General features: G+C 36.7%; 1 protein-coding gene and 1 long non-coding RNA gene across 2 annotated transcripts in view; one reads left to right on the top strand and one right to left on the bottom strand.

Annotated features, from left to right (window-relative positions):
* The window catches only part of LOC135195841 (synaptotagmin-15-like), a 682,485-nt gene that overhangs the window by 151,372 nt on the left and 503,620 nt on the right, over window positions 1–27,493 (bottom strand).
* On the top strand, window positions 4,347–7,798 carry LOC135195477 (uncharacterized). The gene is made up of 2 exons (XR_010310149.1): window positions 4,347–4,595; window positions 7,108–7,798. It is a non-coding gene; the product is annotated as an uncharacterized LOC135195477 (long non-coding RNA).

The following is a 27,493-nucleotide window of genomic DNA, read 5'->3' on the forward strand; positions in this document are numbered from 1 at the left end:
TCGTAATGCAACTGCGAGGCCTTCCTCCTGTTACGCCTTTCAAACCTTTTACTGTCAATTTCCGTTTCACCGCTGAATGAGCTCATAGGTGCCAGCGCTTGGCTTTTGGTCTAAATTCTTTATTCAATAAACCTTCAATTTCTAAAAATATGAGCTGTTAAAACATAAATATATATAACTATTACATAATGCACTGGAACTGCTTTTAATAATAATAATAATAAATAATAATAATAATAATAATAATAATAATAAAATTTTATTGTCCAGCTCAAGGCCATGTAGTACATGGAATATACTAAGTACAGACAGTAACATACACACTCTAGATACATGAGATAACATGATAAAAAATGAATAAACGGCAATATCCACACAGTTGCTGAAGTAGTAGAAAAAATAGTAATCATAATACTAGTAATAACAGTAATAATATTGAGAGTAATTTTTTTTATATTTCTATATGATTTCAGCTATATAGAAAAAACTGGCTTTAATAAGAAATTGAATCGCAAGGATGAAGATTAACATACAGATTTTTTAAAGAGAGTAAATATTATTTGGGCCCTTAACCATTTTTAGAATAGCAGTCCAAGGTGAATCATTGAAACTGGAGAGTCAGTGGCATGATGAGAAAACGTCTGACCCCAAAAACGAAACTGATAATAAAAAGCATTACGAGCAATGTGAGTTAAACGTATATGACAATGCTTTCAAAATTCCTACCGAAACGAATGTTTGCCCAGTGGTAGGGGACATCATTTGTTTATATTGAAAGGACGGGCGTTTGAATTGGAGTTCTATCGCTGGGTCATTTAAACTTTTATGACCCATGTTATTTGCTAATATTCATACATTCTTCAGGTACGCACTGGAATATTATTGACAAAGCGCTTGTGTTTTGTCTTTACTGCTCTTTTAGGACTTCGCTGAATTTCCGTAAATGTTTCGGCATATATGTCACTGTTCTTTGCTACTTGCATCAGTGTCCTATATCATTAATGTTTTGTTTTTTGAATATGACAGTTGACCGTTTGTGCCTTCAGCTTTTTTTCAGAATGTCTGTAGAATCATTCTTTTACTAAGATAAAACTAATATTGTCTCCTATATTTCTTTATATTGGTAGATTTTTGCATTTAGGATGTATTAGTGTAATATTATTATTTTCAGCATTTTTTACGAACATATACATTTGTATACTTGAATGTAATGAAATACCTACGGGTTTCTTTTATTTCAGTCACTTGATTTGGTTGGGAATGTTTTTTTTTTTCAAAGAATTTCTGCTCTATTTAACGCATACGTACTCACACACGAGCGCCTAAACACACACACACACACGCACACACACACACACACACACACATATATATATATGTATATATATATATATATATATATATATATATATACATATATATATATAATAATACCGTACTAGATATTTGAGCAACCTGTATGAATACTGGAAGTGTCAGAGAAAAGGATGGGAATAATTGTTAAAACCGGTGAATTATCAGATTGGCTCTAAACCACCTAGATAAACTGTTACAAGCTCATTACAAAATTCGATTGTATGGTAAAGACTAATTCGCATTAATAATTATAGTTAACTGTTATCTAAGCAAGTGAAACATAATGTCAAATGCTGTAATTGGAACAAGTATCTACTTATGATGTGGAAAGAAAAAAAGGAATAATTTTAAATGAGGAGATAAGTGGTTACTGGTGTTGTGTTCAAATACTGTTTTTCCTTTTATTTAGAAAATATACATTTATGGTTTATTGCAATTTATGGTATTGCATTTACATTACAATATATTTACATAAATAAAATTGGTAATTATAAAAAAGCGACAGTCGGCCCTGCTGATTCATACGAAAACACGACTCCACTTACAAATTTCATCCACTAAGAAAAACATCCTCTTTTATTATCAAAAGATACTTAGTTAGAGTAATATTAAAGGTATAACCGATAAAAATAATTGGCGTATCCATCAACAATAGGATCACGTGAACGCTAATATCCGTCAACACTAGAACTTCGAGCTTCAACTGTTTCAGTCAATGGCGAAACCTTATCCCATTTATATCTATGGCCAATCCTAAGTCAGATATCTCGGCGATAATGACGAAAATTCTCAGTATCAGATTCAAAAGCTAGTGTTAAGACCCTATTCCACTTTCGCTTACCCGGGGAGTAAGCCTACAAACTATTAAGTTTCTGTTGTTTTTTTTTTTGTTTTTTTTGGGCGGGGGTGGCGGTTAGTAGGATTGATCGATTGATTAGTACTTTCTGGCGTGACAACGACGAGGTTACTGACGCCGGCCGTTAGTAAGAAAACCTAAAAAGGTCTGAAAAAGTTGTTTCCCGTTAAGTTAAAGGTACAGGAATATTATGATAGGATATTCATGATTTATTTATTAGAATGAAAATGTGAAAAATAAATAATGCGCATGTTAAACAGTACAGAAATTTTTTTTATAATAAAATATAGCGTATTTATTTCAATTTTCGCTGGTGGAACAAGGCTCTATTTGACTGAAGACTTTAGAATGCGCCCCGAGTAACCTGGAGGTCTGATCACGCCTTGTTTCGTATGGCAAATCTTACGTCAGATATCTCGATGATAATGACGAGAAACTCAGGATCAGGTTCAAAAGCCGGTTCATTAGTGGGAGTAATTTTAGTACCTCGATAACGATCGTTCGAATAAGGAGGGTCGCCATTAAAACCAATAGTGGAGAATAGAACGCCGAGGAGCCTTCTGACGAGTACTCAAGTTCCTCGTTGGACGAGTGGTTTACGTGTTCGCCTACCGATTCGGTAGTCCGGAGTTCGATGCTCCGTTCTGCCAACGTGGAGTCAGAGAAATTTGCTAAGTAACCAATTGGTCACCTAGCCACGTAAAAATTAGGAACCAATTGGTTACTTAGCAGCGGGACCTACAGCTTATTGCGGGCTCCGAACCACATACTTGGGTTTTTCGCTAAATAAGAATTAGCCTATTGATATACTGATTATTTATTAACTTACAGCAATAATCCTACACAAAAGTTAAGGAAACCACAGAATTATTCCGAATCATAGATCCGGAAAGATTCCTAATGTTCATTATCACCTTTGTTCCCTTTACTGTACCTCCTTTGATATTCTCTTTCTTCCATCTTACTTTCCACCCTCTCCTAACACTTGATTCAGAGTGTAGGGTTTCATCCTGTTACACCTTTGTGCATTCTTTCTGAAGAAGCAGATTCAGGTGGAGAAAGAGAATATGAAAGGAGGTACAGTAAAAGAAACGAAAGTGGTTGCAGCTAGGGACCGAAAGCACGCTGCAAAGAACCTTAAGTAATGCCTACAGTGCAACGCATGAGGTCCACTGGCGGTCCTACCTCCCTACGGAGGTCTCGCTTCTGGTAATCTGTGTTCAGCGATTGTAAAGCAGAGCTTTGAAATTAATCATTATCTCACTAATGACTGCTGGGAATTCGACCAACATCCCGCATCATCGACTGATGTAATATAGCGGCAGTTCAACATCGGCATGAATGGAGATCAGGTTGACTTAGCGTCAAGTTACTCTAATGATCAAAAATGTAATAACTCCCGTGCATCCTGAAAAGACGGAGATGAATGAGCGATATCACCGCTATTGGCTGGATTGAAGCCGGTTTATCCAGGAATCTGAAAATGGTTTGGTATTGCGTTTGTTCAGTCTATCTATTCGTATTACATATGAAGCAGATAACAATGTGAGTCCCAACATAACAGGGGCTCAGCTGATAGCAGCTAAGTATTATGACCTATAAAACTTGATGGTAGCCCCGTTGTTGTAGGGTACACAAACACACGCGCGCGCGCACACACACACACACACACACACACACCAGTGTACCAAGTTTTATGCAATGTATCCAATTATACGGAACAAAACAGACACAGACACTTTATGTACTATATACTTACATTAAAACGCTATTCCATTATATTATATCGTTATGACAAAATATCCACGAGATTCAAAGTTCTTCTATCAAAGTAATGAAAAGAAATATGCGACAGACTTATGCTACAAACGAATTCGTGAATCCTAAAAAAAATTATGAGTCACGTTCAGGAAAATCTATTCATCGTGTGCTCTATTTTAAACTTCTACGGAAGGCAAGTAAAAGAAGGGCGTAGGAAATAAGAACAATATTTGCAAAATTAGCGATTTCAAGGATATCTATGGATCTCATTCGGTCATGTCCCAAGAAGCAAGACACGACAAAGACTTTAGAGTCCTTGGCAAATGACAACACCGTTCCGGTCGGACTCGGACCTCATTCGAACCTTCGGCGGACCTTTGGCTGTGACATACATCGTTCTGGGTCGTAGGCGGTTAACGGGAGTTTGCCAAGTGATCCTTATTGTTCATCCGGAGCGGCGTATTCAATTCTTCCACCATTTATCGCAGCGGAATTGCTTCTGTTGGGAAGTCTTTACGGAAAACCCCTTTATCGAGCAACTTAACTACAGTTGGCGCTTGAGAGTTAATTTAGTTTGTTGTCACGTCGTAGTCAAGTTATAATCAACCCGGACTTCTGCAAGGTAACGCTGGTATTTTATTTTATTACTTTTATTGTGTATTTGTCTTGGTTATTTTAGAATCTTGCTGCGTGTTTAGTCTCTTGCTAATCTTTGGCAGTCGTTATAACTATTCCTGCGGGCATTGACCCATAATCTGACGGAGTAAACGTCCAAAACTTTCAAAAGATTAGTTAAGTTACGCACAACTCTTAAAAGTTTTGTTTTCCAGGATGATAAAGCGGCTTTCTTTAGCAAGAGTTATGTAAGCATTTTTATCCGGCAAGTTTGTCATTTTTCTAATTGTTTTAATTTGCTAGTTTTTGTCCAAAATTTACTTTTAGCGTAATTCTTGAATAGTATGTTATCCTCCACCCCTTTTAGGGGCGGCGCCCCTAAAAGGGGTGGAGGAGCTCCCCTTGTACTGCATAGTAGGTCGTATGGCCTATGCAGGTTCTTGGGTGGTTTTGCGCCAACCTAGTAGATACTAGTGCTTGGTTACCTCCCATTCAACTAGTTAAGTTCCAGAAGCTTCATAAAGTTTGAGGAAATAGAAAACGTTGGTGTCATCAAACAGCAATATTCAGCATTAAAACAAATCAAATTTATGTATAGGTCAGGTGTTTTGGTATGTTTTCTATTAAAATTTTAGCTTCCTGAAAATAGCTTCTAAAGTTAAGTCTGGAGTTTTGACCAATTTTCATCAGTTTTGCCTGAATTTAAATTTTAAATCTAAAAGCTGGTGGTAGAATTTTTAGAGGTATAGAATTTTGAGGCATTAGCTTCTAGCAACTGAATTTCTGGTTATATATCCCTAAATATACTGGTTATTTACAATAGCCAAAATCTTGAAAATCATCGAAACCAAGTAGGATTTTCCCCAGACAGGTTCTTCAGAGTAATGTTTGGATTTCTGCTGTTCTCAGATGGGATTAGTTTTATGAAGTTTGTCAGTAATTCAAGCTAGGAACTTAATAAACTCAAGCTAGGAACTTATTACTGTTAGACAGCACAAAAGCATATTTAAAGTATGGAAGTTTTAAGTCGTGGATATTTTTGAGCATAGAATTGGAATATCTTGAGTGTAGTAAAGCTGTTAGGTATGTTGGTTAGTTTTGATACTATTAGGTTACTCTTAGCTTAATCTGTGTATCAAATGCTACCCATTAAAGCATTTTATTGATGTTCGCTAATTTTGAGTTTGTATGTAACAATGAATACAAGTTTGTTACTCTGAATACAGGCAACGGTATGATATACTATGGATATATGCAATGAGTTTACTCTTGAATACTGGCATTGAGTCTGGTACTCTATGAATACAGGCTATGGGTTTGCTACTTTAGGGATACAGGCAATGGATTTGTTACTTCATGAATACAGGCAATGGTTTTGTTACTTCATGAATTACAGAATAGTTTTTGTACCTTCATGAATACAGGGAATAGTTTTGTTACTTTATGAATACTGGCAATGGTTTTGTTACTTTATGAATACTGGCAATGGATTTGTTACTTCATGAATACTGGCAATGGATTTGTTACTTCATGAATACAGGCAATGGTTTTGTTACTTCATGAATACAGGCAATGGGTTTGTTACTTCATGAATACAGGCAATGGGTTTGTTACTTTATGAATACAGGCGATGGGTTTGTTACTCTTATGAATAAATGCAATGAGCTAGTTTGTCCTCACGAACAAAGGCGTAGTTTATTACTGTTCCTAAGTCAACTGATAACTCTTACCGGACGACTTTTACCTAGACCATGGGTGTCAAACTCTAATCCCTTAGAGGGCCAATTATGCACTTGGTTATGGTCTCGAGGGCCATCAAATATTTGGCAATTACTTATTGTTAAGACTTAAGATTACAACTTATATTGCTGGTCATTTGCTGGTCATCCTGGTTTACCAAGAATACATTTGGGTTCATCTGAATTTACACATGTAAAATTGGTCTTCCTATGTCTCGTTTTTTAACAGTTAAGTAACTTGAGTTAAATTTTCCTTAGTTCTAACAGTTAATAGTAGCTAGAGTTGAAAAATCTTTTGGCACCTCGAGGGCCACTTGAGACCATTCCAAATGTGGCCCACGGGCCATGAGTTTGACACCCCTGACCTAGACATTTTGTATCAAGGACAACTGATTTATAGGACAACTCATAAGAGGTTTAAGTATATTAACTTAAAAATAACCCATTACTAAAGTAAATGGGGTAGTTTTTAGTTTAACCTTCTTACAGATACTTATTAGAGTAAACAGGCCAGTTATTAGTTTAGAGGTTGTGATTAACCCTAATTATGGATTGGCATTTTTAAATTCCATAGTCCATGCTAGTTAATGTTCGCCCAACAGAAAACTCAAACTCATCCCAACTTTTCGTTGAAACTCGTTTAAATTATGTATTTGTCAAGCCAATTTATTTTTCTTACTTTTAAACTGTTTTAAGATTCTTTTAACTTGTACAATACCATATATAAAATCTCAGGAGCTAATAAGTTTGTGGTTAACTACGTACATAATTTTCAAACAGAATGCAGAGATGAATCAAGAAAATTATGGTTACGTGAAGTTAAGATGTGCAGAGCGCGCGTTCAGACTATGGCTGAGGAGGACCCATTGGAATTAGTATCTTCAAGAAGACTTTTTCAGAACTGATGTGAAAGAAAGGAAACGGCGAATTGTCATCGATTATAGAAAAACCAAAGCCTTATCACAAGAGACCGCGAGAATTGTGACTGCGACAGAATGTTCTTGTCTACAAGATGAAGTGTTGGCTGACTGCCAGCAACATAGTTTAGCACAGAGGATTTGTTGGTGGCGACCGCAGAAGTGGTGATCCCCTATTCAATCAAGGCATTGTTTTGATATCTTACTATACTGCAAAATTGAATCTGGAGCAATATTTGTAGTACGATAATTGCGTAGAGGATTAGGAAAGAAGGCTAATTTTAGCCTTGTCAACAGGGCTGATGGCACATTTAGTTTGTCCATCTGTGTATTACAATTGATATAAATTCAGCATTCAAATAGGTGATTTTAATGTGCCTCGTGGTGCGGAAAACTAAAACTGATGTAGAATGAGGAGCGCAAAAAGAGTGCAACAAATCTGTCAACTTTGCTTCAAAAGTATGATTGCCATGAGTGTTATTGCCAGATAACGTCTTTCTTAAAAGCTGTGGCCAATAATCTGTACTAAGTATTAGTAAATTTTTTTATATTCAGTTTCTATTTTACATCCTCGCAAAATGTTTATTTTACTTTCAATATAACTTTATACCTACTTAATACCTTTGAATTGTCCTATACATCGGTTCTTAGATATCAATTGTCCAGGTATGAGTTGTGACAATGAGTTATTACTGAATGAACAGGCAATAAGTTTGTTCGATGAACACAGGCGATGAATTTTACTTCACACACTGTTACTACATACACAAGCAATGGGTTAGTTACTCGTGAACACAAGCATTTTGATACTCGAGCACAAGCAATGAGTTTATTTACTCATGAACAAGGTAATATTCAAAGATGTTACCCACGAATACTGCTAATAAATTTTGTGATGCCATCCATAAACATGGGCAATTGATTTATTATCCATGAACTTTGTCAAATGCTGTGTTGGGCTACCTGTGAACACTTTAGTAAATGGTGCTGTTCTTGAGCTCATAAATACAATCCTTGAACAAGGGCAGTACTTTGTGGGGCTGAGTATAATGCAAGTGGGAACTGTGATAATTCCTTGGACAAATCCTGTTGAACTTTTCCTGAACACAGGCAGTGAGTTTGCTATCCATAATAAAGCATTAGTTTCCAATGGTATTCATCAAGAGTATATGCGCATTAACATAAGGGTGTGAAAAATTTGAGTTGGATGCAATTGGTGGTACACATCAATGATTGCTATTGTGTAACGAACTTGAGTTTAAAAAGCTATGTATGGCAATCTGGTGTTTGATCGTATTTGGTATATAGCACCTGGAATGTTTTAAAAGGGTCATCAGGCAGTTGATGAAGGTACCAATCGGACTTTTTATAGTTTATTAACTTGAGGAAGGAGCAGTTAAATACAGTATATAAGGAAGGAGCAGTAGTCAGTTATTGATTGGTGGCAAAACTGATATAAGATTTTATTAAGCCTTTATCAAATTTTAAACTTGAACAAATAATGTAAGCCACCCTCGTGGAGTTGATGAATATAACATTTATTCAACTTAGTGGAGCTGTAGCTTATTAAAATTAAAGATGACGAATCTCATACATCAAATGGGGTGACGCATTTCATATATACATCAAATGGAGTACATTAACATGCTGGTAAACCCTCCAAAATATGTTAACAATACATAGTACCCTTTCCAAAATCACTTGTTCCACTAGAAATTGGGTTCCATTAGAAATTGGAAAACTTCTCAGTAATACTTGCAAACATCGTATTGTTAAACAAATAACACGCCAGCTCTGGAACTGTATTAACATTTCTATCCCTAAATTCTGAAAGTTCAGAACAATATAATACATAATGAAATAATGTATGAGTTTGGTGGCTTGTTACATAATTTACAAAGTTCACACTCGACGTGGTTCGGAAGTCACGTAAAGCCGTTGGTCCCATTACTTAATAACCACTAGGTTCCATGCAACATGAAAACACCATACAAACAAACAACATAATATACATAGTTATTACCATCGACATATTCCCATGAATACTTGCATCCTAACCTTAACATCATTATAAATGTCATTTCTTAGAGCTTTGCCATATGTAGTATGGGTATTTCCAGTGACAAACATAATCGCTCCTGCAATCGCTGCAGCCTGCGAAAATCCTTAACGCATTATCAGTCTCCCATGCAGATCTCAGTGTCTCATCCCTGTCTTTAGTTGATGAAAACTAACATGATGATGATGTTGCATATTCTCCTGATATGCCAGCAACTTCACTTAAATATATACCTATATGGGAAGGTATCCAGTAAAATTTAACCTAAAAACCACTTCGTTCCATATCGAAAATCAAAGCCTTACATTGGTATACCGAACCAGCATTGGAAAGAGATTTACAATTTGATGCAAGCAAAGCATTCTGTGGCATGTACAATAATATACACCTCGCATTTCTACCCGAGGCAGTTTTAACTCCTTCGCGAATTGCATTTAACTCTGCTGTTCTTGTAGAGAAATAGTCGTGTCAGAAAAAGCATCACCACATTCCCTTACGACAACACATTCAACCTTCGTTCCATTAATAGACCCATGACAGTATATACGAAAAAATTACAACCTGGTAGATTGCATAACAATGGTAAGAACACTTTTTAACTCATTAAGGCCTGTCCACAAGACCGGGCCTGATCGGCGCACCTCCCCTCTTAAGCCCCGTCCACACGACGGGCAAATGCCCGGCAGGCACTCTGATTTGCCTGGAATTCTCTCGCTTTGAAACAGTGTTACCAGATCAAACTGCCCAATTAACATTTGCTTCAACGTCTGGTAATAAAAAAATGATCAGGAATATAATCAAGAGTTCATGCAACCATTAGCAACTGTTTGTAATCTGGTTTTACTTCTTACACTTCATGTACAAGCTTCTATCTAAAGGAAGGAGAGAGAGAAGAGGAGAGAGAGATAGAGAGAGAAGGAGAGAGAGAGAGAGAGAGTTGAGAGAAGAGATGAGAGAGAGAGAGAGAGAGGGGAGAGAGACGAGAGAGATGAGAAGAGAGAGAGAGAGAGAGAGAGAGAGAGAGAGAGAGAATATATATAACCTTCCCTTCAGTTAGCAAAATCCTAGTTCTATCATATATTCCAGTGGAAAATATACTAAAGATAACAAAAGCAGAGTTACCACCACACTTGCATCCCTGAACGTATCAAAATCGTTTGTCATCTGTCACTCAATATTTCTACATTACGTAACATCGAAAAATGTAAACAACACATTGATGGCTTCTGGATTCCGTGTCAAGGCTAAAGGTTTGGTTAATCCATGTCAATAATTTCTCCATAAGAAGGGTTACAGTACGTCCCCTGACCTTATACATGTGAACAAATAGTACACTTACATACGTAGACAGAAAAACACACATATGCATACATAAGTGTGTGCAAAACATACACATAGGCATATAAGTGTGTTTATCATTAAGTAACGGAATTATCCGGATTTCATTATTTTCCAGTTTTGTCAAGTTACAAGTATATAGCTTCTCTGCGTGTTCATTGGATGATGTACATTAACAGACATTACTATACTCATTTTCCATACAACATCCTAATTAATGACTACATTTACTATATTTCGTCAATCCCAACCAAGATTCTCCATCAGTTTTGGAAAAGCTAAGAACAAGATGGAAGGGGAGAGTGTTGTGTACATAACACACTGACCTGAAGATTAAGATTATCTGCTTTAACCTGACATTTTATTTTACCAGTATAGCTTCGTCACTTCACCTCATACCACAGAGAATTGGGAACAGTGTCTGCCTGCCGGGCATTTGCCCGTCGTGTGGACGGGGCTTAACGGGCACACTTGACGGGCAAACTGTCAAATTGCCCGATGGGTCTAGTGGCAAAATCACCATGGTGGTGCCCAATGGCCTGAGCTTCGACCCTGGCAGACGTACGTTAACCATATACATTTCTTTTACTAAGCCATTCTTTGCACCATATTCTCTTTTTTCTTCTTTTTGATCACACACAAAGCAATCATCATGCTACACTATCATCTTCTTTGCGGTAGGCACCATGTTTATCGTACCGCACTGAACACACTACTAGCATCGTCGGGAACGCCCACCTCTCCATCGCCTCACCCGTGTGGACAACATTCACGGGCAAGCCCGCCAGAATTTGCCCGTCAACCCCAGAGCACGCCGATCAGGTCCGCTCGTGTGGACAGGTTTAAGGCCTGTCCACACGATCGGGCCTGATCGGCGGACTTCCCCTCTAACAGGCACACTTGACGGGCAAACCGTCAAATTGCCCGATGGGTCTTGTAGCAAAATCACCATGGTGGTGCCCGATGGCTTGAGCTTCGACCCTGGCAGACGTACGTGAACCATATACATTTCTTTTACTGAGCCATTCTTTGCACCATATTCTCCTCTTTTTCATCACACACAAAGCAATTATCATGCTACACTATCTTCTTCTTTGCGGTAAACAACATGTTTATCGTACCGCACTGAACACACTACTGGCATCGTCGGGCACGCCCACCTCTCCATCGCCTCACCCGTGTGGACAACATTCACGGATAAGTCCGCCAGAATTTGCCCGCCAACCCTGGAGCACGCCGATCAGGCCCGGTCGTGTGGACAGGCCTTTAGGATGACAATCGGACATTCGTTTTGTAGGAAAATTTATTCATACATAATCATAGTTTGAAAGACCTTACCTTTGGCAACTGAACACGGTACTCCACATCATCAATACTTAGCATAGTGTTATAAAATTTCCGTGAATAGTTGTTAGTTCGAATTGGAGCGTTAAATCGGAATTCCAGATAACTTGGCAATCAGCGTTCGAACAACAGCAATAGAGGCAATTTCCCTAATACGGTCAATAACCAGGTAAATTTAATTCACTTATTGTACAATCCAATATGACACGCATTTTTGTATAACCCCTAATTTCTTCAGTTCCTTCTCCGAATAACTTGATACAGACGCTGCATAATCGATAACTGAGCGCACTGTACTAATATAATAGTTGTACATAACCATCGACTATCTCTTCATACCTTCCCATTAAATAAAAAAGAACTGTCTGTCTACGAGTTTGTACTTTGCTCTTATTTGCATTTATAACCAAACCCATATGCAGACAAGTTTTGCAGCTCTGCCATTGTTAATGCCACAGTGGCATAAGAATCACATTGTGTAAAAGTATCAGTATAAATTACAATATCAGTACCTCTGGCTCTAGGAATGTGTGGCTTGCAATTTTGTTCATCAATACATTAAACGAAAGTAGGGTTTAATACTCCACCTTGTAGTGTACCGAACTCCCAATAATCTTCCCTTAGATTCAAGTTAGATATGTCTGTATCCACTTCAACAATAAAACCTTCCTCTCTTTTGTTTGCCAGCTCTTTTAAGATTACATCACCATTTGCCGTATCAAAGGCAGCCTTAACAAATGCTCCCCTTAAGGTCTACAAAAGCACTACATCTGGCCCTGCTGTTGCTTAGTACATTAACAACACAGTCCATTGCACTCTTATTTTTCTGTTCTCCAATAGCAAAGTAACCTATGTAAAACAAGTTGTTCCATTAATTTACTGAAGCACGATATCAGAGATACAGGCCGATACTCTCCATTACTTTTTGGAACAGGAATCGTTAAAGCTATCTTCCATTTTATGTAAGGTAACATTGGTCTGTAACTACTCAAGTGCCCTCAGCTAATTTGTGGGACAATGAGCGAAAACTGACTCCATTCTAATGATTCTAATGAATAAATGTACAGTACCAAGAGCGCCGTTAAATGGATTGAGAGCAAAAGAAATTTAAATTAATTTTACTAGTTTAGAACAATGTGTAATTAGAAGGTAAAACTAAATATCAAAATGAAAATTTTGATAATGTGATGGTCAGCTACGCTTAAGGCCTGTCCACACTAGCGGGGATACCCGTCGGGCACTTCCAGCGGTTTATATTTTCTCTCGCTTCTGAAGCAGTGTTACCAGACAGTCGCGTCGTTCTGGCTCCATACTCGGTCGGTCAGTATAGTGGAACGGGTTATGGGAACAGTGTTTGCCCGTCGGGCGGTGCCCGCTAGTGTGGACAGGGCCTTACATGGACAAAGGTCTAAAGCTACGTGGCTAAACATTAGATTTAACGCTGGTGAAAAAATTTCAAGTTATACACAGCAAAAAAATCTAAAATATTGAAGATAAGGTACATGGTTAAATATAAGATTTAACGCAGGTGAAAAGAATTTTAAGTTATAAATTGTAAAAAAAATTCTGAAATATTGAAGTTGCATTCTTGTTAAAGTATTGCGCCACGTTTTTATATGTTGGGGGTGGGGGGAGGGAGGGAATAGGGCCAGTTAGTGAGTGGAGGTCGTTTGGCAAACAAACCTGGTAGACCACATAAGCTTTCAGATGCAAAGTTTCTATATATATATATATATATATATATATATATATATATATATATATATATATATATATATATATATATATATATATATATATTTTAACGATCGCCATTTAATAGGTCACTACGATTATGAATAACCTCGTAGGTCCCAGCGCTTTGCTTTTTGCCTAAATTTCATATTCCATTCAATTTAATACGCCGCTAGTATAGGGTAATGACCATTTATTTTCACAGCTATCCATAAAACCCCCTTAGGGTGGTAGTGCCGTCTGCGCAACTCATGCGGTGCACTGTAGACATTACTTAAGGCTCTCTGAAGAGTCCATTCGCACCATAGCCACAACCCCTTTCATTTCTTTTACTGTACCTACGTTCGTATTCAATTTGACTTTCCATCCTCTCTAAAAATGGTTTCCTTATGAAACTGTGAGGTTTTCTTCTTGTTACACCTTTCAAACCTTCTTACTGACTATCTGTTTCTCCTCCAGTGCTGAATGACCTCAATGGTCCCAGGGCTTGGCTCTTGGCTTGAATTCTATTATCTTCAGTTATCGCCCAACTGTGTTGGTCCTTCAACCGGTTCCATAATTATTATGTTCGCACTTGCTTCTAGGAAGCGTCTCAGTGGCGTGGTCGGTATAGTGTTGGCGTGCCACCTCAGTGGCCGCGAGTTCGATTCTCCGGCATTCCATTGAGGAGTGTATTTCTGGTGACAGACTTTCACTGTCGACGTGGTTCGGAAGTCACGTAAAGCTGTGGTCCCGTTGCTGAATAACCACCGGTTCCATGCATTGTCCAAACTAACAAACAGGCTTGCTTTTAGGAAAATTGAACTGTTGTCTTGTTGGGCAGTAGCAAGCGAATGGTAGACATGCCCATGCACAATGGAAAACAGAAACGGAGTGCATGGTATTAATCGTTGATGTGTAAAATATCATGAACAAAGTGCGTAAAATTTTTGCTTATGTAGACAATGTTGAGGAAAATTAGCATCAGGAACCTTGTACACACACACACACACACACACACACACACATATATATATATATATATATATATATATATATATATATATATATATATATATATATATATATATGTGTGTGTGTGTGTGTGTGTGTCTGTCTGTTTATGTAATTACACATTAACAAGCACACATGACATGTGTACGTCCATGTATATATAATATATATATATATATATATATATATATATATATATATATATATATATATATATATATATATATATATATATATATATCTAATACAAGGAGCCCATAAAGACACCAAAATATAGAGAGAAAAGTACTACATTTCAGAGACTGCTGTCTCTCTCTTCAGGTATATGAATGAGAAAGGTTTACAGAAAAGGTGGTATTTATACCAAGAGATCCATCCACAGGTAAGCCAATTTAGGTCACCCCCGCTGATAATCTTCCTTTAATCTTCTTAAGCGTTGGTTGAATGAAAACTTCGTCAATCACATCTGAAATCCACGCTCCTTTTGGGATGTTCATTACTTGCCTCTCTTTTATTAAGGCCGATTCCATCATTTGACTCTTGTACCGGCAGTTGCTGCTATAAATTATACGTGACAAATTCCAGTTTATTCTATGGTTATGTTCATTTATATGGTTGAAAATAGCTGAGTTCTGTTGTTCATAACTAACTGACCGTTTGTGTTGTATTAATCGCTGGGGAAGTGATTTTCCTGTAAATCCGATATAAGATTGGTCACAGTCCTGGCATGGGATCTGGTAAACCCCAGTGTCCTTGGGCGATGTCTTTTGTTGGACGTTAATCAGGGATTTAGCTAAGGTGTTCGGGTAAGTAAATGCGAAAGGGTTAGATTTTCCATTAGTGCCCAGCATCAAATTTAAGTTGAATGGGAAACAGACAACAAAATTCCTTTTCTTGATGTTTTAATAATCAGAGACACGACAGAATACAAATTTACCATATACAGAAAACCAACGTTCTCACTTTCATACATTCACTACTTTAGCTATCATGACATTACTATCAAGATAGGTGTAGCCAGCAATCTGTTCTTAAGAGCCTTACGAATTTGTTCCCAGGATTTCCTGGAAAAAGAATTCGAACTAATTCGTAAGCAACTTTAGTCTTTAAAGTATCCTGACCATATAATTGAGAAAGCAATTCACAAAGCAAACGTAATTTTCTACTGACCCCCGAAAGACAAGACCAGAGATACACCCAACAACAAAATAAAAATTCCCCACCTGGACACGATTACAAAGGTGACTCATACCCTTGGAAAATCTAACCCTTTTGCATTTACTTACCCGAACACCTTAGCTAAATCCCTGATTAACATTCAACAAAAGACATCGCCCAAGGACACTGGGGTTTACCAGATCCATGCCAGGACTGTGACAAATCTTATATCGGATTTACAGGAAAATCACTTCCCCAGAGATTAATACAACACAAACGGTCAGTTAGGTATGGACAACAGAACTCAGCTATTTTCAACCATATAAATGAACATAACCATAGAATAAACTGGAATTTGTCACGTATAATTTATAGCAGCAACTGCCGGTACAAGAGTCAAATGATGGAATCGGCCTTAATAAAAGAGAGGCAAGTAATGAACATCCCAAAAGGAGCGTGGATTTCAGATGTGATTGACGAAGTTTTCATTCAACCAACGCTTAAGAAGATTAAAGGAAGATTATCAGCGGGGGTGACCTAAATTGGCTTACCTGTGGATGGATCTCTTGGTATAAATACCACCTTTTCTGTAAACCTTTCTCATTCATATACCTGAAGAGAGAGACAGGAGTCTCTGAAATACAGTACTTTTCTCTCTATATTTTGGTGTTTTTATGGGCTCCTTGTATCAGATGGAATTCTGTTGTAACAGAACATTTTTACCAGTCATATATATATATATATTTACTTCTGAATATTATATATATGATATATATTATATATATATATATATATATATATATATATATATATATATATATATATATATTTACTTCTGAATATTAGTTTCTCATTCTTCTTGAAAGAATAACGAATAATTAGATATTTTTTCTTATTTTTCTCTAGAGGTAGTGCCTCACCTGGAATTTGCTGATTTTTAAAGAATTTTTCTCTAGGGCTAGCGCCTCACCTGGAATTTGCTGATTTTTAAAGAATTTTTCTCTAGGGCTAGCTCCTCACCTGGAATTTGCTAATTTTTAAAGTATTTTTCTCTAGGGCTATCACCTCACCTGGAATATGCTGATTTTTTAAGAATTCTTCTCTAGGGCTAGCGCCTCACCTGGAATTTGCTGATTTTTAAAGAATTTTTCTCTAGGGCTAGCGCCTCACCTGGAATTTGCTGATTTTTTAAGAATTCTTCTCTAGGGCTAGCGCCTCACCTGGAATTTGCTGATTTTTAAAGAATTTTTCTCTAGGGCTAGCGCCTCACCTGGAATTTGCTGATTTTTAAAGAATTTTTCTCTAGGGCTAGTGCCTCACCTGGAATTTGCTGATTTTTAAAGAATTTTTCCCTAGGGCTAGCGCCTCACCTATAATTTGCTGACGCCCCCCCTAGGGAGCTGCGCCCCCCAGGTTAAAAACCACTGCTCTACCAAGTTTCGTTCCATTGTAAATTAAAGTGCGCCGAGAAGTTTCCGTTTCCTCGTGTTTATGTTGGTGAACTTGGACTATCTATTTGTCTAATATCAAAACCGACATTCTTAATCTTTAGAATCACCGAACCTTTATTCAGTTTGTTATTTCTGAGACAAGAAATACACAACTGTCCACAAAATCATAGACCCGGTTAGTCATGGGTCATGAATTATATGCGATAATTCCATTTATTTCCTTATTTTTCAATGTTCTTACTCCAGAGGTCTTTGAAATTTAAAGGGAGAGGTAAGGATAAAAGTATAGGCAAAAGAAGAGAACAAATAAGACCACGGAAAATAAAACAGAAAAGATATAGCAACAAAACACACTGCGCATTTTCTGATGCTGTGTAGAGTCGTAGAGGAAAGGAATAATCTTCGCCTCAAAGCTCAAGGATAGGCTTATGACGGTCACTGAAATGACGGCATTCAAGCTTAAGGGAGTAGGTCAAGCCATTGAACTACAGACATTGATTCAGCATCCTTTGAATTCTGATATAGGTATTTGGGTTACCAGCAAGACCATTTCGATTGGAGTATAATTTTTAAAATATAGTTTTTCGGTGATGTTAGTGCGTTCATTCTATTGTGAAAGTCAATTATTAGGCTCATAAAATCCTTAACAAATTGTGTGTCTTATAAATCAATTACCTTGCCTAGAGCCCTCAAGTAAAAAGTGTAATGTTTCATTTACTGTAACTTCCTGTTTGTGAAGCAACATTGACCTCTTCACAACACGACTGAAACGATCTCTTATGAAACAGCTTCAGCGATGGAATCCTGAACAATGAGCATCGTTCGGTTAAACAGGCGGAAAAGATAGAACAATAATATCAGTTGGGATCTCTCATAGATAGTGACTTCCAAGGGTATTAACCCGTTGTGTATCAAGCCCGTCGGGGATTACCGTAAAAACATACACAAACGACTGTAAATATAAAGTTAATGACCCCCAAGAAATATTCCCCGTAAGGATTTAGTGCCGTCAGTGGACCTCATACGGTGCACTGTAGGCATTACTTAAGATTCTTTGCAGCGTGCCTTCTGCCCCTAGCTGCAAGCAATGTCTTTCCTTTTACTGTACCTCCTTTCATATTCGCTTTCTTCATCTTACTTTCCATCCTCTCCTAACAATTGCTTCCTAGTGCAACTGCTGTGAGGTTTTCCTCCCGTTACACCTTTCAAACCTTTTACTGTCAATTTCCATTTCAGCGCTGAATGACCTCATAGGTCCCAGTGCTTGGCCTTTTGCCCGAATCCTATGTTCAACCCAAGAAATATTAGTCCTAGAATATCCTTGGGGGTCCCTTGCTAGGAAAAATCCAACTAGCTTGAGCTGACATTGATCAAACGGCTAGATCGTAGTAACTCATTTTAGGTTCGTTATAGGAATTGTAGAATTTAGGCCAAAGGCAGAGCGCTGTGGGCTATGAGGTCATTCAGCGCTGAAAGGGGAATTGAGAGTAGAAAGGTTTTGAAGGTGTAACGGGAGGAAAACCTCAAAGCAGTTGCACTAATATGAAACAATTGTTAAGAGAGGGAATAAAGTAAGTGGAAGAAAGAGAATATGGGGTGTGACTTAATATAAAGGTATTTAAGAATGACGTTGACGTAGAACTGTGATGGCTATGATTCACTCGTAACTTATTCCAAATATTTAAAGGAAATTATTAGGAATTTGTCCAGGAACGACACACGTGCTTTAATAGACGCGCATTACTCTAACGTTGATGAAATTCCATGAAATTGCATGACATGGATGATAGTGATATACAATTTAAATTGAATTAACATTAATCAAACTTTTCATAATTTAGTCATTTCTCCTTAGCAGTTACCAGATTCTATTATAGCTGTTTCCTTTGTGGTTTTAGAACTCGCCAAATCGCTTGAAACTGATTTATATAGTTTTCCCTTCGGTCCCAAAGCTGATGTTTGAGAAATTTTGAGAACCATTTTTTTATATTATGATCTATAACGAACCTTATCTGGATCTATAACGAGCTTTCCTAGTAGGGGGCTACTGCCATTAGTGCACCTCATGCGGTGCACTGTAGGCATAATTTATTTTTTTTTTTTTGCAGCGTCCCTTCGGCCCTTAGCTGCAACTTCTTTCGTTCCTTTTACTGGACCTCCGTTCATATTGTTTCATAGTGCAACTGCAAGGCTTTCCTCCTGTTATACCCTCCAAACCTTCTATATTGTTAATTTCCCTTTCAGCACTGAATAACCTCATAGGTCCCAGCGCTTATCCTTTGGCCTAAATTCCTTATTCCATGCTATTCTGTTCCATTCTCGTTCCTCGTTGGACGAGTAGATTACGGGCTCGCCTTCCGATTTGGTAGTCCGAGTTCGCTTCCCCGCTCTGCCAACGTGGAATCAGAGCAATTTATTTCTGTTGATTAAGAATTAATGTCTCGATATTATATGGTTCGGATCCCACAATATGCTGTAGGTCCCATTGGTAGGTAAGCAATTGGTTTCTAGCCAGGTCAAAATATCTAGTCCCTCGAGCCAGCCCTAGGAGAGCTGTTAACCAGCTCAGAGGTCTGGTTAAACTATTTGATATATTTGACTTCTTTTTTCTGTTCCATTCTTCTTTTTTTGTTTATTTCCCAACTGACGTCAGGGACAATTTAATTAAATTTCATAACGAATTTCAACCCGTCATGTCGACGCCAGCCAACATGGCAAACATTTTCATTAGAGGAAAGTTTCAGCATTATGACCCATTTATCAACTCTAGGCTACGTCACCTCTGTTATAATAATCCAGCTTCATTAAATAACGAGCGGACTTCACTCGCATCACCTGCCCAGCCGAAATCGCATCACCCGTGACGTGAAAGTAATGACTCTCGATGAGCACAGCGCCAAGTGAGAGTATTAGCGTATATACACATTTTTTGCTCCGTCTATTCAGTTACGCTAATTATTTTGACTGCCAAATGATGGGATAGTCAACTGGATAGAGGAATCAGTTTCTGAAAAGAGCGGATCACTGAGAGAGATGTGAAATGAATTCTGTAGTCGCGTTTCCGTTTTGCGTTATCGGTTTAATCTGTAATTATAACGCAAAACGGAAACGAATACAGAATTCATTTCACTTCTATCTCAGTGATCCACTCTTTTCAGGAGCTGATTCCTCTGTCCAGAAGACTATCCCATCATTTGGCGGTCAAAATGATTTGCTTAACTGAATAGACGGAGCAAAAAAATGTATACACGCTAATATGACAGGTAAAAGGAACAATACCTGGAAGAAACCTTTGCTGACCAGTGGCAAAAGCAGAGATCAATAATTATGAAACAGCATAATTATCCTGTTGGCCATAAATCTATCGCTGTACGGGATTAAGCTGCACTAATGACTGTTGTTCATATTAAACAAAAAATTGTTGATTGCTAATTAATATAACCTCTGGTGTAAGCTGTGGCTGATATATATATATATATATATATATATATATATATATATATATATATATATATATATATATATTATGTATATATATATATACATATATATATATATATATATATATATATATATATATATATGTGTGTGTGTGTGTGTGTGTGTGTGTGTGTGTGTGTGTGTGTGTGTGTGTGTATAACTGAATCACGAAAGTTAGGAACGTGATAAATCCATAAATAAAGATAAATGCCACGAAGGAAAAATAAACGTTTATTTTTCCTTCGTGGCATTTATCTTTATATATATATATATATATATATATATATATATATATATATATATATATATATATATATATATATATAGAGAGAGAGAGAGAGAGAGAGACGAGAGAGAGAGAGAGAGAGAGAGAGCTATATATCTATCTATACTATATATATAACCATCTCTCTCTCTCTACAGCTTACACCAGAGGTTATATAATTAGCAATCAACAATTTTTCGTTTAATAAATGAGCAACAGTCATTAGTGCAGCTTAATCCCGTACAGCGATAGATTTATGGGTAACGGGAAAATGATGCTGATTCATAATTATTGATCTCTGCTTTTCCCACTGGTCAGCAAAGGTTTCTTTTACCTGTCATAGTGATCTCTCGTAAGTGGTAGAGCAACAGTTACATGCCCAGTCTTACAACATAGGGTGATACAACTGTAAAGGCTACAGAATAATGTTCATTAAGTATCAAACTGTTTTATGTACTGCTGACGAGAAAAATACTTTAAATAAATGGGTGATGTAATCCAACAGATTCAGTACAAAGCAAGGTGGATCCTAAAATGAAGATGTAACTTGTTCGAAGAAATATGCTAAATGCTGTAGAATTTTTCGACGGCGTGCATTGTGGAATCAGGAAACTGACTATAAAATACAAAAGTATTCTTGCATTGTTGTCATAAATGATTATTTATTAACATCTCTCAGAAGGTATTGGTGATAGGATTCCAGGTATACAAAGGCACTGGTAAAAAAAATTCCCAGAAAAGTCATTGGAAAAAAAAGTCACAATAATCTTTCCTATAGACAGTGACCCCCAAGGGTTTCCACCCGGGTTGCAACCACATTTGCGTTGTTTATCAGAAGCTCGTTTGGGGATTAACATAAAAACATGAACAAAAGATTATAAATATTATAAAGATTATGACTCCCAAGAAAAATTGTGAATATTCCTTGCTACTTCATAACCGGCCATCATAATTGAATGTAACTTTATTTCTTGTGACTTTTTTCCTGTGAATATTTTCCCTGTAACTTATTTCCCTGTGACTTTTTCCTGTAAATTTTTTCCTGACTTTCTTCCTTTGACTTTTTTCCTGACTTTTTTTCCTGGGACTTTATTCCTGGGACTTTTTCCCCAGTGACTTTTTTCTCTGTGACATTTTTCCTTTGACATTTTTCCTGTGACTTTTTTCCCTGAGACTTTTTCCCTGTGACTTTTTCCCCTGTGACTTTTTTCCTGTGACTTTATTACCGGCCACCAGGTGATATATGATTTGAGCCCTCGATTCACGGAACCGTCCAGAAGCTGTTTTAATTGGTGGAAATTCTAGATCTCTCGATTAAGCAAAAGCAGCTGTAGTGGGTTTCCGTTTTTCAAATTGGAATTGTGCACTTACTAACAAGTGACACAGTACAGAAATTTTTATTTCAGTGCGCAAATCTCTCTCTCTCTCTCTCTCTCTCTCTCTATATGCGCGCGCTGCTTACCTTTCTCATCTTGCAGAGCTCAAACGGTCCAATTGCATGGTGTTCGAGTGAGCATAAACCAGTTAATTACCATCCTCCTTAACTAGCCGTCCAACTCTTCTACTTGACAGAACTCCAGTTAATTAATACTCGATATAATGTTGTTACAGAAATGTAAATACACGTACAGACAAACTCACGCGAGTACATACGTACAGAACTTCCTAAGTCACTTCGCCTAGTTGAAGTCCAGTGTCCAGTACAATGGAACGAAACAAATTGAATCTGTTTCTTGAAAGATCAGATGTGCCTCTCTTGATAGGCAGTGCACTACGTAGCTGCTTATTGGTCGACTGTGGTTGGTAGAGGGTAAGGTGGAGAGGGTGTAGTGGTAGCAACCGCATCCCCGGGAATTCCAGAAAGCTGGCAATTTGACGTCCCTTGTTGTCAATCATATTAGTTTCATGGAGTCTATTGAAATAGTTTACATTTCTTTAAATGTCGTACTTTGTTTCCAGCAAATATTTTGAATATATCTTATTTAATTATTTTTTGGTTAAAACCTGTTTCATTAATAAAAAAATGAAGACGTGGCATATTTGTTGCCCGGCGTTGCCAGATCTGAGTTTAGGGATCCTATGATTCGTAAGGAGATTTAAAAGGCTTTTGTCAATATCATTAAGGAAAACTCTCTCTCGAGCAGCCACTGTGATAAGTATGGGCAGCCCAAGTGACTCCCGCAAACGCCTTCACTTTTAATGTCTTGAAATACTTCATTTTACAAAAACAACAAGGAGGTCCTGTAACTGACGTTTTGAAGGCGATCCAAAGAACATTTGAAGCAACAAAAATGTCAGAAATGACTACGTAATCGCAGGCTTGACAAGGAAGCAGGAGAGACTGAAAATATAGTGGAATCTCCAGTGTTTAAAAAATGACATTAAGTGATTTTGATAAAAATGTTCTGCAAAGAACAATTCTTGGCTTCTACGATCGGAAGAAAATTCCTGGTCTCGACCACGGTGGTCTAGGTATACCTAGACTGTAGTCTCGACAAACTGTTTGTACCAATGAAAGAAAACATTGGTTTTAGTGGAAGTAGATTATCTCTTCGAAAAGTGTTCAGAAAATCGGGTTTCGTTAAGCAATAGTGAACGGTCGACAGTTCTTAGTGGAGGGGGATAATGTTCTGTCTTTGTCTCTTTGACGACAATTTCTTTTACGAAAAATAAGTGAATAAAAAAATGAAAGAACGTCCAATTATATACATAGACGAAAACTGGGTGAACCGAAATTACGGTGTCGGTAAAACTGGACAGATTGCAGCTTCTCAAAAGCAACAGGCCTTCAAAAACAACAGGGAAAGGGGGCCGCTTTATTGATTTACAAGCAGGTTCCAAATACGGTTTTGTTTCGAACCCGCAATTGACATTCCTTGCTGAAAAAAAATGGCGATTATCATAATCAGATGAACGGCAGTGTTTTCGAAGAGCGGTTCCGCATGCAACTTATTCCATACACATTCCAGCATCGCTTGTTATAGTTGTGGATTATGCCCCATACCCACTTCGTAAAAAAGGCTTCTATTAACAGAATGGCTCATCAGAAATGGGGAGAATCCTGGAGAAATTTTGTAAAAAATTGAACCGTTACAAATGGTGAGAATGCGCACACGGAACATGGAAAACAAGTATGTGATTGACAACATTGCAGTTAAGTGAATGATCTTTTGATTAATGTCAGTCCAATCCAATTGAACTTATATGGGTCCGAGTGAAGAGCTACATTTTGAGAAGATAACGTCTTTATGGCAGACTTGAAGGGACTACTGTAAGGAATCACTTGATACGATAACAGTAGAAAACTGGTGCAAAGCTGTTAAACTTGCTGAGGTTTTGCAACAGGAAGACGCAAAGAAGGATGTTTCCTTGGATAAATTCATCGCCTCATTTATCACTGATCACGACTCCTCCCTCTGACGTCGATTATTCTTCATAATACCAATGTTTTTATGTCCAAGAATTGTGTGCGTGTGTGTGTGTGTGTGTTATAAGCATGGCCTTGATATAATTTTCTTGATACTTTTAAAAAACGAAATCTAATTGACGCTGTATTAGCAACGTTATGAATCAATTGTGGGCGCGTGTTATTGTAAGTATGGTTTTCGAATGATTGGTCTCGATACTTAATAAAGTAAGTGATATATCAACAAAGTTGTGTTTGTGTACATAAGCCCTAAAGAAGGTTAATGATTAATGTATTGATGAAAAATAAATAAACATAATTGTCAACAATTGTCAACAATTTTTTTTGTTTTGTTTTGTTGCAATACTACCAGAATCTTATCATACAGAATTTACATTAACCATGAATTCAAAGACCGATGAAATATATATATATATATATATATATATATATATATACATATATATATATATATATATGTGTGTGTGTGTGTGTGTGTGTGTGTGTGTGTGTGTGTGTGTGTATGTACAATAAGGCCAGTACAAACAGAAACAGCATTCGTTAGATTACCCAACCGCTTAACACCCCAACAAGTCAAAAGAAAAAGAGTAATTGCCCATTGACCCAATTACTTACAGAAGAAAAAAACATTGACTATGTCAACCAGTTTATAAAACAACAGAATTCACAATTATGAATAGTAACAATAATAACGACACTAACAACATACATAAAACGCCAATAAACAAAAATAACTGAATGAACAGTACTATCAATATGAAATACATAAAAAAGGAATTTGACCAGTACACAAACTTAAAGGATAATGTTAAAACTCTCAAGAAATACATAAGGAACTTGACAAGTACACCAAATTAAAGGATAATGTTAAAACTCTTCATTATTTTATCTATGATAAGATTGTCTAATTTGTACATACCAGGGCTCAAATTTAAAAGTTTTCCAGAATATGCCTTTATAAAGGCAGATTCAATTATATTCCTACTAATATAATCGTTACAAAATAAAATCTCTTTTGCCTCTGTCCAATCAATCGCATGGTTAAGATTACTAAGGTGAATAAAAAGGGCAATAGAAGTCTGTCCTGTTCTAACCGAATATTTATGTTGATTTAATCTAGTAGACAAATCTTTCCCAGTTTGGCCGACATATTTCTTATCACAACTCTTACAAGGAATTGTATAAAGGCAGCAGGTAGATGAAAATGGGGAGTTCTTTATCGGTATATTACAAACCGTATCTGAGCTTTTAAAAACTAATTTTACATTAAAAAATCGAAGTACCTTAGGCAAATCATAAAAATTCTTGTGGTATGGTAAAACCAACACATTATGGCATGAAAAAGGTTCCCTAACCCTATTTGAATAAAAAGTACCCTTGGCCATTTTTAATGCCTTGTCCATAAAAATCATCGGATACTGAAGTTTTACACCTATGTCACATATTTTTCCCATTTCTTCATCTAAAAACTCAGAACTGCATATTTTTAAGGCCCTCAAAAACATCGAAGAAAAAATTGATAATCTTACCTTACTATGATGCCCAGAGTAATAATAAACATAAAAACGTATATTTGCGGGCTTGCGATATACATTGAAATTAAAACTTCGGATTTGTCTGTAAACTTGTACATCTAAAAATGGTAACATTGATTCTCTTTCCTCCTCCACCGTAAATTTAATTGAGGGAACCAGATCATTCAGTTTATCTAAAAATTCTCCAATGTTTGCATTTACAGGCCATACACAAAAAATGTCATCCACATAACGATACCATACAGTACCAATCGGTAAAATACCAGGTAACAGTCTAACCTCAAAAAATTCCATGTAAAGATTACTAAGCACCGGAGAAAGTGGATTCTCCATTGACATACCAAATTTTTTAAAGAAATATTTTCCATTAAATGTAAATTTACAATCCTTAATGCAAAACCTAATCAAGTCAACTATTACATTTCGAAGGTAACGGCAATTCCTCCGATAAAAAATTTAACAAATCATCCACTGGAACTTTAGTAAATAATGATACAACAGCGAAACTGACAATTTTAAGCTCAAAAGTTACATTAATGTTGCTAAGTTTGTCTACAAAAAAAACATTATTCTTAATATTACACTGTGATATTGTACCGACAACCGGCGTAAGAACTTGGACTAGCCACTTTGACAATTTATAAGACACAGAACCTACTGAACTTATAATAGGCCTAATGGGATTGTTTGGCTTATGGGTCTTAACCAAGCCGTACATATATGGTAAACTGGCACACTTGACAGTAAATTGCTTAATTAGCTCATCCCTCCCCCTCAAGATACATTTCAGCTCTCTAACAAAACTACTATTCACTGTGGTTAACGGGTCATTACGTAGCTCGTCATAAGTAACAGGATCACTTAACAAATCTGATATTTTCGTTATATAGTCCTCTTTATTCATAATTACTATGGCCTTTGATTTGTCTGCTTTCGTGATATGCAAATGTAAATCTTTTTTAAGAACATCAAAAGCTTTCATAAAACGAAGAGGAACACTAGCATTAAAAGGCTTTGAAATAAATCCATAAACAATCCCTTTACAGATATTGATGTCCTCACTTTATTTCTTAACGATTATATTAGTAGGAATATAATTAAATCTGCTTTTATAAAGACGTATTCTGGAAAACTTTTAAATTTGAGCCCAGGTATGTACAAATTAGACAATCTTATCATAGATAAAATAATGAGTCTTAACATTATTCTTTAATTTGGTGTACTTGTCAAGTTCCTTCTTATGTATTTCTTGTGAGTTTTAACATTACCCTTTAAGTTTTTGTACTGGTCAAATTCCTTTTTTATGTATTTCATATTGATAGTACTGTTCATTCAGTTATTTTTGTTTATTGGTGTTTTAGGTATGTTGTTAGTGTCGTTATTATTGTTACTATTCACAATTGTGAATTCTGTTGTTTTATAAACTGGTTGACATAGTCAATGTTTTTCTCTTGGGCAATTACTC

Source organism: Macrobrachium nipponense, chromosome 16, assembly GCF_015104395.2.
Source record: "Macrobrachium nipponense isolate FS-2020 chromosome 16, ASM1510439v2, whole genome shotgun sequence".
In the NCBI taxonomy this organism is placed as follows: Eukaryota; Metazoa; Arthropoda; class Malacostraca; order Decapoda; family Palaemonidae; genus Macrobrachium; species Macrobrachium nipponense.